The sequence below is a fragment of the Carassius gibelio genome, chromosome B13 (genome assembly GCF_023724105.1).
Source record: "Carassius gibelio isolate Cgi1373 ecotype wild population from Czech Republic chromosome B13, carGib1.2-hapl.c, whole genome shotgun sequence".
NCBI classification, from domain to species: domain Eukaryota; kingdom Metazoa; phylum Chordata; class Actinopteri; order Cypriniformes; family Cyprinidae; genus Carassius; species Carassius gibelio.
Genome location: NC_068408.1, coordinates 2,030,616 through 2,044,423, shown reverse-complemented (window position 1 = coordinate 2,044,423; position 13,808 = coordinate 2,030,616).

Genomic DNA, 13,808 nt, shown 5'->3' with positions numbered 1-13,808 from the left:
GCTTTCTGTGGTTTCAGATAAAAAAAGATCAGGAAGGTTCGTTCCTAACAATGAGAAAATCATTCATATGTAAGATCCTCCAGAGTCTCCTGATCTCGTGTAATATCATGAAGACTGTGTTTATCAGTCCGTCTGTAATCAAGCTCTCTTATCTCTCTCTAGTTGAGATTATTTCTGTGACACAGACAGGTTTCAGTGGGAATGCCGCAGATCTTCTTAGTATGCAGCAAGGGCCAGCGTTAACTCACGGCCAGATTCAATCAGCTTTCATTTAATTATCGTCCTGATTCCTTGAAGGATCTGACAGCTTTCCATTTCACAGCTGAAACAAAAGAGTGAACGCACAAACTCTTCTGGAATGTTAAATACTTGATTTAACAAAGTTCTTAAGTTCTCCTCAGTTTCTTAAAGGACTACAATATCTCAGCTCTTTCTTTATGAACAAATATTTCTTAATATAATGTGCATTCAAAGTAATCAGCTCTTTACCAATGAAGCAAAAATTTAACAAATAATTACATCTATCAGTCTTTATAGATTTATTTTTTGTTATTCCATCCATATTTGCATTTAGCCCAAATATATGGGGATGCTAATATATTTTCTTGCAACTGAGATGCATTTTTAAATATATTTTGGTTCATGAAGATTGAAACAAAGTATATATTTTCTATTTCAACAATATATTTCAATTACTTTTACTGTTTACAATATATATTTAAAATATTTTTGCTGTTTGGGGATGTTCTCAAAACGTTAGCATAAAAACTATTAATACGTTGCTATATATTTTTGTTCATCTAACAATTTCAAATGTTTACATTTTAAATGAAACATTAACATAATTCTGAAATGGAATATTCCTTTTATTATTATTATTATTATTAAAACTGGAAGTTCACAGATCATTTAGAAATAATGTTTTATGACTTAATGAGAATGTTAGCAAAATGTTCTTGATGAAGTGTAAATAAAATCCAATTCTTCCAAGACTGAATGATATGAGCCGCTGTCCAAACTCATTTTAGACGTCCGTTTCTATTCCCCTCAGGGTTTTCCTACAGTTCACTTGACTCTTCAGTGTATCTGAGATCTCTGTTAAGCTTGTTCTTCTGTGCATGAATATGGAGAGCGCAGACTTCTGTCGGTCGGTTTCACACTCGCTGGATCCTCGGGGAACGACGCTGCTCTCACCTTTAACAAGTGAAGTTCACATCCCTCCCAGTCCTCGTCTCCCGCTGACCTTCTCCTTTGCTCTTACAGGGACACACAGCTTCACATTAGATTAGTCGCTCAGCCATGTGTGTTTTCTGTTGCTCAAACACTAGAGTGGATGCTCTGCAGTGAATGGGTGCCGTCAGAATGAGAGTCTGATAAAAACATCTCAATAATCCACAGCACTCCAGTCCATCAGTGAACATCTGGAGAAGACAAAACCTGAAACAAATCCAGCATTAAGATGATTTTAACTCAAACACATAGAGTCTATAATCCATAATAACACTTCCTCCAGTGAAAAAGAGCATCTCCTGTTGTCTCTCGCATCAAAATCAATCCACATATCTGTCAAATGTCTAGACGGAGCCGTCCTCTTTACTTTTAACTTAAACGTGAAATAAACATGAATGAACATCTCATGCCTCATGCAATCGCACAATTAGTGTTTCACTGATTGAAAGAGGATTAAAACGGCTTGTAAACTAAATTCTTTATGTTAATTTACCTGGTAGTGGTACATTTTAATATTTTTATTATTGTATTTAATATTTAATATTGTATTTAAATAAATCTTTTTTGAATCAGTGATTATGTGCAATGAATATATTTCAACAACAACAAAAAAAAGAAAAGAAATTGTAGCCTATAATTTAGTTTAATTTTGTTCAATTTACATGTTTGCATATCATTTTCGTTTAATTTGAGTGTTGATTATGTTTGTGTACAGTTACACCCCATAACATACATATGTTATGCGTATGTGTACAGTATATACATATGTGTGTGTGTGTGTGTGTGTGTGTGTGTGTGTGCTTCTTATTGTCTTACTCCAGCAGCAGAACTCAGACTCCACCTGAGAGAGAAACAGACAGAATCTGTGAGCGACGCTCTTGAAGTCTCCTGTTCTCCTCCGGCGCTCTGTGTAAAACTAGTTGTTCTCCCTCACATTATAAGAGACAGAGAGCAGAAGAGGAGAGAAACAGAGATCGCTGGAGAAACGAGACGAGACGGAGAGGATGTAGATCCTCTGCTGGAGGGAGGAAGCGTCTGCTTTAGTCTGAGACTCACAGAGAATGAGAGAAAGAGATTCACTCACAGTCACAGTAATGAGGAACATCTGACACAAGAGTTACTGCAGTTACTACAACTATAACTATGTAAAAGTGTAATTTATTTCTGTGATGCTCCGCTGTATTTTCAGCATCATTCCTCCAGTCTTCAGTGTCACATGATCTTCAGAAATCAGAATAATATGATGATTTACTGCTCAAGAAACATTTCTGATTATTATCAATGTTGAACACAGTTGTGCTGCACAATGTTTTTTAGGAAAGTGTGATGCATTTTATTTTTCAGGATTCACAGATGAATAGAAAGCTCAAAAGAACATACTTTAATTGAAACAAATATTTTGTAACATTTTAAAATGTCACTTTTTATCAATTGAATGCATGTCTACATTTGTATTGCTTTTTGTGTCACTTGACACGAAGCTACAAAAGATGATGTTTTTTATTTGAGTAAAATTATCCAAAGCTTCATATGAGAGCAGATCACTGGAATCTAAAGACAGACACATTAACAGCTCATCATCGGAGAACATGCTTTAAAAACAGCCGCTAGATCAAAGTTTGTATTTTATTCGGTGTCATTGTTCATGTTTTGTGTTTGATGTCTTTGTCTGTTTGAGAGTAAAAGAACACAGCGAGAGAACAGTCTCTCAGAGATGTCTGTCGCCCAAATACATGTTCTCCAAAAACCAGAGGCATGTGAGGAGTGTGACAGAAGCTGTGTTAATGTTCTGTGTCGTCTCTCATCTGTGTTTGCTTTGATCAGACGCACCTCCAGCGTTAAACTGACACAGCAGATCAGACCTGCTATCAATAAAAACACAGATGCGTTCGCACACACGGAAGTTTTTAAAACCCAGACTGCTTTTAACTTCACACAGCTTCCTAAAAACCTTAGTTTAGTAAACAGCTGTTGATGAAGCTGGGATTCAGAGCTTGTGTAAAACAACACTGTCTCCTTAAATGTGAATTAGTGACTTGTTTGAGCACCACAATAACGGGCTCCTCCCATGATGCTTTAGTAAGTGGGTCAAGAAAGAGCTGGAAATATTCAAATAACTACCTTCAAAGGTTTGGGAACAAAGGGTACTTTTATTACTGTTTGAGCTACACAAATGTAGTTTATAGTTAAAAACTATCTCAGGCTGTTCCAGAAGGTGGATATTCACATATGGCCTTCATGGAGAAAGTAAACCCAAAATGAATAGCAAATATTGATAAGAATATGATCAAGTCAAACCCTGTTGGACTCAACTGAGAGCATCAGAAAGCAAGCTATCTCTGTAGATTATTGTGTCCTCAAATAACTTTTAGTGTAACTGCTTAAACTTTGCACGAGAAGTTGAAGTAATTTAAACCATGAGCAGCTTTATAGTTGATTCCTTAATTCATGCAGTTCCACCAATTATACAAAATACGCTGGAAATGGTTCTGTAGTCCATTTGTTATCATCTCAAATATCATGCATATATTAAGAGAGAACTAAAACGAGTCTATTTTATTAACAATATCACTTTTTTTATGTTATCTTCTCAGCTGATGGGTTGCTGGTCAGTTGTGATGGTCATATTGTTGATCATTATGGGAATACTGATATATTTTTGTTTACTTTATTATGATACCTCAAATCTGTTCTGAAGTAAAGGATTGTTCTTAAAATGATAATGAGGTTGAGGCAAGAAATTGCAGATGTAATAAATAAAATAAAAATTTAAAAGTAATTTTTATCACCACACTTCAGTTGATTAATCACAGTGCATGAAAGTTTACGTTTAAATATGTAAATGAGGCATGATGTGATCAATATTCACTGTTTTAATACATTCCAGAAATTAAATCTGATTATTTGATAAAGCCAGGTTCAAAATACTTGTTTGATTGTGTTGACATATTAAAGTCAAAGGTTTTTAATGTAGGGGATTTTAATTTCTTTTTTTTGTCACTTCATAAATCAGAAAATACTGTCAGCAGACAGAAAAATAAATCTTTTTTATATGATTAGGTTTGAGTGAGATTCAGCAGACTTACAGGAGTTTGTGTGAGACAGAAGTATTTCGTTTCTGTAGTCCATCAGATGTATGCGGTGTGGGGCGATGATATCCTTCACTACCCTGGGTCTGTGTGTGTGTGTGTGTGTGTGTGCAGCGGCATCATGGGAAGGACGGAGATGTTCTCTCTGGTTCATACATCCTTTATGAATCAGTGTGATTGCAGCAAACACTGCATGATCTTTAACCCAGAATGCACTGCACACAAGAAAATAGATAAACAAGCCAACTGCATGTTGAAAATATATCTTGCAAAGGGATACGTTTAAAATACAGAGTGTTTTGAAATAGTTGTTTCAATGTTTTGTAAATGTTCTGTAAGTGTCATACATTCAGCACGATCATCACACAGTGTGTTTGCAGTTATGACCCACGTTTACTGACCAACCAGTAAAAATGCGACATTAAATCAATGTGACATGCCGCTAAAACATAAAACTGCTTACCTCAAGCTGGTATTCCTTCTTCTTTCACCACTTCCACTTTTTCCAGCACACATAAAAACTACAACTGTCAAAGTGTGATTCATTATTCAGTGATTCATCATCTCTTTTTGTGGTAACACTTTAGAATAAGGTTCCATTAGTTTAATGTTAGTTAACTACATTCGTTAACATGAACTAAGCAAGAACAATCCTTCTACAGCATTTATAAGTCTTAGTTCATGTTAATTTCAACATTTACTAATGCATTATTTAAATCAAAAGTTGTGCTTGTAAACATTAGTTAATGCACTGTGAATTACCATGAACTAACAATGAATAACTGTATTTTCATTAACTAACATTAACGAAGATGAATAAATACAGTAATAAATGTATTATTCATTGTTTGTTCACTTTAATTAATACATTAACTAACATTAACTAATGGAACCTTATTCTAAAGTGTTACCCTTTTTGTTTATGCATGCTAATGACATTTTATTCTTCTATAGGAATGTGTGTCGCAGCCTGTGAGTAATCAGGTGTCATCATCGTAGGGTCTACATGCATGTCACACCCAAGTTTATTAGATCCGTGTCACACAGTGTGACCAACAATGATCTTATAGGATTGCTCATATTGAGCAGTATGTAGAAGGATTAAGAAGTGTTGTCTGCTGTGGATGTGTTCCTGTTGTCTCTTCTCTTACAGGACTGGTCCAAGCCTTAATGAGAGACTCGCCCAGTGTTTGGACCAGAGACGAGACCTTACTATACATCTCTCCTGGATCTCACTGGAGGGCGCTCTCACTCTTGCTCTCTCTCTCTCTCTCTCTCTCTCTCTCTCTCTCACTCTTGCTCTCTCTCTCTCTCTCTCTCTCTCTGTCAGTCTTTTTGATGCTAGCTATGATCATGGCTCTGTGTCTCTCTTTGATCGATCACTCTTGCTCCTGTGTTAACCCTGTGTGTTAAGCTCTAGTGAAAATGCTGTTAGATCTCAAGTCTATACTATAACAGAGTGCTGTTAGCCACATGTGTTGTGAGAGCCTTATATCTTGAAGTTGTGTCATTTATGTTGCAGTCCTGACCTTGACCAGGGGGTAATAGTTTTGTTGCTGAGACTAGTGTTAAGTAAAGTTTTTCAATGTGCAACAAAATGGCATTAATTAACCTGTCTAACCTGTAAATCTGTCTGGAAAAGTAGACCAACGTCAAAAATAAAAAAAAGGAATGTTTTTTGTTTGTTTGTTTGTTTGTTTTTATATACTTTAAACATCACCACTTATTAGTTTCAAATAGTTTAGACAATATTCAAAAAGTACCGATCCTATGATGTTTGAAAAATAAAAAAAAATAAAATGGCATGTTACCTAGTGTTCATCTGTTACTACAACTTGTTCTTTTTACCTGTGAACTGTGAAGTACAACAATCACTTCTCATGCATTTATTACAATATATTCTGATAAATGCAACATTCACTGGTGTGACAGACTGGATGCTTTAAACTCATTTTCTGTTGAACTGTCAGCAACTGAAGCTCAGACTATTTCAGTTATAGTGAATTAAGCTACAAACTCCATCATAATGCACTGCGATTCCAACTGTTTTGAGCTATTTTGATTCATAAAAATAATTATCATTATTTTTCACATCTCAACATCACTTGTAATGGATTTAAAAGGCACATACAGTGCAACTAAGCTTTTTGAAACTCCAAATCATTTAAACCTTGCGTCGCAAAATGATGTACAGTTTCAAAGTGCTCCAATCAGATCTTGAATCATTAGAATCACATCAGGATTTCACAGTGTGTATCACGAATCACTTAATCTAGATCGAGACTTCAAAGCATGGATCGTGAATCACTTGATATAGATCGGAACTTCAGAGTGGGTTCCCGAATATTTTGATTTAGATTGGGACTTCAGAGCATGGACAGTTAATTATTTTATTAAGATAGGAACTTTGGAGTTGACTAATGTTTTCAAATCCGATCAGGACTTCAGAGCGTTAATCATTTGATTCAGATCAGGATTTCGAATTGCGAACTTCTGAGAATGTGTCACAAATCTTTTATCTGATTTCTTTGTTCGTTTGTTTTGTTTTTTAAATAAACAGAACAAAACATCAAACGATTAATGTAGTACAGTTATAAAAACAAAACAATGGTTTTATTATAGTAACAGTAGTTTTTTTGGCATATAGTTTTACCACAATTACCATGGTTAAACTATGGTTAAAAAAATGGCTTTAATAGTTACCATGTTTTTTTTTTCTCTTTTGTTTTATTTTTATTTGTTGATTTTTTTTTTCAGAAATAATGTTTTTGTAACTTTATGTGAATGTTAACAAAACAATATTTTTGTTTGTTGTGAAATTAAATTGTCTGTAACTGTGTTATTGTTAACGAAAACTAAAAAGCATGAAAAAATAATTACTTGAAATAAAACAAACGTTAACTGAAACAAAATAGAATATATAAAACAGAAAAAAAAATAATATATATATATATATATATATATATATATATATATATATATATATATATATATGTTGACAAAAACTACATCACTGGCTGGAGTACTCTGATTGTCCACTAGAGGGCACTCAATCCCAAACTGTTTCTACCTCACGAACTACATGTCCCATAATCCTTTGCCAAATCCCATCTCTGGTAGTCCAGAGCTGTTTCTCATTTTTTCATTACCTCTGTCTATATAAGCCTGGTGTTTCAGTCACTCTTTGTGAAGTTTGTGTTTGTCATATAACTGCACTTCTAAGCTATGTATCCTTGTTTCTCCAGTGTTTTAGTTCTTGGTCTTGATTTCCTGCCCGTTTACCTGGATTACTCTGATTCCCCTTTACCCTGTCATTATTTGGGCTGCTCATTGTGTTTGACTCCTTTCCTGGTTTTGGACTGTTAATGTTTATTACTAACTTCACTTTATTAGATCCTTTGTGTCCCTAAAATATCAGCTTGATTTTCTATACCCACAAATAAAAGAAAAGTAAAAATAATCAAGTATTTCTATAAGTGCACATATGACTATTCAGAACCCTTCATTAGGATCTGCAGCACATGCAAACATGTACCGCATCCGCTCTGAATATCTTAATGTCACAGCATTTTCTTTATAAGAACAAGATTTCTTGCTGAATAAATGCATTATGTGTTGATTTGCATGCTCTAGTGGTTTCAGTAGTGTTTGCTGTTATGTGACTATGTGAAGAACTAACAACACAGAGACATTTGCTTAAGATATGCATGACTTTATAAGCAACAGTATTCTACTGCTGCCATCCTGAAGAAAACATGGGACCACACTGTGAACAGAGAGAGCGAGAATAAAAGAGAGTAATCAAGCAGTTCACACTGGTCTGAGATCAGCTGTGAGCAAACTGAGAAGTTAATGAAGAGACGCAGCACAGACTGTTCACAGAGAGCATTGCTTTCATGATAGGAAGAACTGAAAGAGACAGTTCACTCAAATCAAGTCAAATATGAGCTCGACATTTTTTTGATTGTAAACCCACCAGAATGTCTCATCATGTTGACTTCCATAGTTATTCTGTGTTTCACAGAAAGAAAGTCATATGGGTTTGGAACAACACGAGGTCAAATAAATGAAGGCAGAATCTCTGTAAATTGCAGGACACAGTGAATCACAAGTCTATGTGTTTCTGAGCTGTGTTTGTGAGTCACACACACACACACACACACACACACACACACACACACACACACACACACACACTAATAAGGGCTGTTTGTCACTCTGTTACCTGCCTGTGGGGCACAAAATGTCTTTTTCTTAGTACTTCACCATGATCTTTCATTCTTTTGCTGTTTGTTTCATCTTTAGTCTCTTCTTCTCATGCAGTTCTTCCTGAAGGCCTACGGGAACATTTCATTGCTCAGATTCTGCTCTTTCATAACTCAGGAGATTTATGTTACGTTTACGTCATGTTGGGATTACCAGAGTTATGAGTTTCTGGCTAAGAATTGTAATGAGAAAATGTAAGGAACTTTAAAGCTTTAACTGTTGTGTCACCAAAACACTGAAAATGACAGCTGCTCCTGCAGTAAAAGGTGGTTAGTTACTAATAAGTTCCTGTTTGCACTTTAACAGTCAGTAGAAGTCTCACTAAGGCTGCATTTATTTAATTAAAAATACAGTAAAATAGTAAAATATTTTTACATTGTAAAAGATCTGTTTTCTGTGTGAATCTGTGTTAAAGTTTAATTTATTTCTGTGATGCTCCGCTGTATTTTCAGCATCATTCCTCCAGTCAAAATATGATGATTTACTGCTCAAGAAACATTTCGGATTATTATCAATGTTGAAGACAGTCGTGCTGAATAATATTTTTGTGGAATATTTTTTTTATTTTGTGTAATTTTTCAGGATTAACAGATGAACAGACAGTAAAAAAAAACAACTAAAAAACTAAATGGTATTTATTTTAAATAGAAATCTTTTGTAACATTATAAATGTCTTCACTGCCATCAATTTAATGTGTCCTTGATTAATAAAAGTATTAAGGTGAGACACTGCAGGCAAAAACACTGTTTTTTTAAGCACCTGCCAATTTTGAGATTTTGGGCTTTTTGGTTTTTCATAAAGTGCTTTTTCAAACTAGTGGAAGGAAAACATCCAAAAGACAGTGTTAAGTGTTTCTTTTATAGCACTTTATCTGTTTGTGTCAATAGATTTCAATTACAATATATATATTTAAAGGCCGTTTTCTCAAAATGAGTTTTTTTCTTCAACGCTGACCCATAAATCTCCACTTCAGTAGCACTTACACACACCAGACTTGACATTTTTATTCCTGTCTGTATTCTGAAGATTTTTACAGAGGGATTTGTTCATATATATTTTCCTTGATTATATACAACATTTTATTCCCCCCAAAATTGTGAAAATATATTGTTTTCTGGCTGTTCAAAGTATTTTCTTTTCTTGTGGAGTGACAAAAAAAGACCCAGATTCCCTGTGTAAAAACATTTGACTCTATGTCAAAAAAAATTAAACAAAATTTTTGAAACTGACTTCATCTAGTGTTCAGATTTTTGTACTAGACATTTATGCAAATTAGCACATATTTCATTAAATAATGCCTCATTTGCATATTTAAACATAACATTTTTGAAAACTTGTAATACAAAAAATGTTTGCAGTAATCAATGCAATCAATCAACTGGGAAAGTAAGGTGATAACTATTAGTTATTTTTTTGCCCTATTCACCTGCAGAGTCTCTTAATTTCTTAAAAATAAATGAATACATTTACTGATCTCAAACTTTTTAAGTTTGAAACATGAGACCCAAATGACCTTCAGACGTCTAGGTCTTCTTCTGCTTTCACTTGGGTTTTTGTCAAAGTGGGTCTAGAACTTTCCTTCTCTTCTCTCTTTTCTCTTCATTCTTCATTATCTATTCTATATGTTGTCTGAAAGGTCCCGGCCTCTCTCAAGTTTCAAAAGAGTTCATGATCATATCTGCCTAAAACTTTCCATATCTCCATGATTAGCATTACGACCGGAGCCGTTGAGTTCCCTGAGAGACTATAGGAGGAGATGAGAGATAGAGGAGTCACAGCATTCAGACAACAGTAATGTGAAAGAGACATGGTTATACTGTTATCAGCCCCAAAATAATCAAACATATGAGTAGAAGCTATACTGTCAACCCTTAAAATAACTTGTTCGATAAGACTGTCTTCAAACTAAACAAGTTGACAGTATTTAATCTTAAAGAGAAAACTCTAGGGGAACTGCTTTATATACATATTTCAGAAGGTGGAACTGGAGGAATGATGCTGAATATACACCTGCATATCACAGAAATAAATTACACTTTGACAGAGATTAACAGAGAAATCACTAATTCAAATAGTAAAAATATGTCCTATTTATAGTGTATTTTCTATATTTTCAATCAAAGAACTGCAGCCTTAATGCGCAAAAATAATGACGATAATAATGATTTTTTTTTTAAATCACCAACTCCAAACATTTGAACAATAGATTAGATGTTTCTGAGCATCTGCACAAGAAAGACTCTTCATGCCACACAGACAGCATAAAGATCAGAAACCAGCAAAATGGTTTACTTTTACTATCATGCAAACAAACTGGTGTTTTTATGTTGCTGTGTGACCTGGGTCACTTAAGCTGATTGGACGCAGCTTGAATACTTTCTTTAGTCGACGGCCGAATCCTTTCGCTCTGTTATATCAGGCTTGTTGCATGTTGAGCCCTAAGTTTTATTGCATGTGATTTGACATCAATAAAAATGACACACAGCTTCAATCACTAGAGTGCTGCAAACTCCTGCTGCTTCAGTGTTTCCAGAGAGAACAGACTGTAAAACACAGGTCTGAGTCGCCTCACAGACAAGGAGATGCAGTTTGTCATGTCGCATCCACAGTATCTGCAGTCTCTGTCCGCAATTGATCAGTAGCTGTTGTTAGTTAGTGTACATTTTCTAAGGTGAGAACGGTTAATGAACACTAGTGCAGAATAATCACTTCAGAATTTAGCTTTCGGGTTGTTTTTTAAAGCTGTGAAACAATCAGCGAGAAATTGGCAATTAGAGTAGAGAAACAACAACGAGACACAATGCTCACGGTTAATTATTATCCTCTTAAAAGCAGATAAAAATGCAATATCACACTATTAATATCATCAAAACTTTTAATAAAGCTGCCAACACAAATCACACAAAATAAATAAAACCACCAATATGTCGAAAACTAAACCATAGTAGGATATCAATGTAAGTAAACATTTTACATTTATAATCTAATTATTTCAGACATAATAAACATTAACTGCAGATTTTAAATATGTTTTTTATAATTTTGGTAATTCTCACATAATAGCTTTGATTAGAATAGAATCACATAAGGTCTGCCGTTTGCATACTAACGTTTTCAGAATGTTCTGTCAAGGTTCTTTCAACGTTTTATACACTCCGTGTTGTCTTCCAGAAATATTTCAATGCATCCACAGTTCAAATTGAATCCAAATGTTCTGCTTATGCATATGATTCATAGTTCATAAATGATTTTCACACTAAATATAACTTGTATTAGGCTTAAGTTTCAATTCCAAATAGTGGGTAACTCGGTGAAAGTTCAATTTGATGCTTTCAGCACTTCTTATCTCTGCCCCCTGCGTCAGCATGTGCTCTGAGCTCTGATCGCTCCACGCTGACTTGAGATCTGGCTTCTGAAGCATCTGTTGGACGTCTCTGACAGTGCTGTAGTGATGAGTGAGGTCCGGCGCTGTGAATCAAACCATCTGCTGAAGTGAGAGTTCAGAGATTGGAGTTTAACACAGACGCTCCGAGCTGGAGTAAAGACTGACGCATGCTGACTCTGACTCCAGAGCCAAAACCTGAGACCTGGAAGAGACGATCAGCACAACATGACACATCTGACCTCTAAACAGGAGACAGACACAAGTCAGTGAGAAGACAAACAGAACACATGGTGAACGAGTGGGAAGATGCAGAAACAGAAGCCTTTGATTGGTGCCACACTTTAGCTTACTTTCACCAAGAATCATCAGATACTGATCAACAGCAAATAAATAATACAGAAATTATGTAACATGGCAACCAGTAAATATAAGCTTACCAGCAGATGTGTAATATCATGTCAGGAAAATAGCGGTGACTTTGTTCAATAAGAAAAATAAACTGAAAAAAAAGTAACTGATGTACAAACAAGTTTTACTCAGAAATTGCAGGTTCATTTAAAAAAAAAAGTAACACATTGAATTAAATATGGAATTTAAAGTAGAAAAACTGTTATGATAATTGTTTTGTTTAATGTGCTTTATACATGAACTTGTGTTGCCTTGCCTTGTTCCTGAAATAAACCTGTGCCTGACTCTATAATTGCATTGCAATCTGTCGGTGTGATCGGGGTTTCCAGTTTTGAGTGCAATAGACATCAGATGGTCAGGGAGTGTCTAAAACTGATGCTAAATAGAAAGAGAAAATACATGATGCTGAGGAGCAGGAGAAATAAATGAGGGGAGGAAATGGTCTAAAGGCAATGAAGAACAAAAGAAGAAAAAGAGATGGCGCTCCAGGCGGCGAGAATAAAGAGCAGGAGTGATATCGAGAGGAGAGCTGACACTGATATGATTTCTTGCCTCGGCAGAGGAGAGTTTCAGGCCTGGAGTGGCCCATCTGTGGCCTTACATAAAGAGTTTTTCTCAAGTGGGGTTACAAATGTGAAAAAAATTGTGTAATCTGTCACACTTAGTCCAGAGAGAGAGACAGAGGTAGAGGAGATGTGAACTAGGAAACAGCCAGAGATGCTCTGACATACAACATAGTCTCCACACCTCCGTCATCATACATTCACATTCATATCTGTCTATCCATCCATATGTACATTCCATCCATCCATCATCCATGCGTACATCCATCTATCCATCCATGCACCCATTCATCTTTCTATTCATACATCTGTACACACACACAATTATTCATACATCCATTCATTTATGACTTCAGTCCATCAATATATCAGTAAATAAATCCATTCATCCATCCATCCATATCTATTCATCCATATGTATATCCATCCATGTTCCATCCATCCATCCATCCATCCATGTCTATTCATCCATCCGTTAAACCATCCATTCTATTCATTATTCTATGCATCAATCCATTTCTGTTCATCCATATGTATATCCATCCATCATCCATCCATCCATGTCTATTCATCCATATGTATATCCATCCATCATCCATCCATGTCTATTCATCTATCTGTACAGCCATCCATCCATCAATCCATGTCTATCCATCCATCTATCCGTATGTACATAAATCCATCAATACATCCATCCATTCATCCTTCCATTTATACATTCGTACATATACCCAATTATTCATCCATCCTTCCTTCCATTCATTCATCCATCCATCACTCCATTCATAAATCCAATCATTGATCATCCATTCATCCTTCAGTGTATGGATCCTTCCATTTATAAATGCTCAAATCTCTCAGTAGCC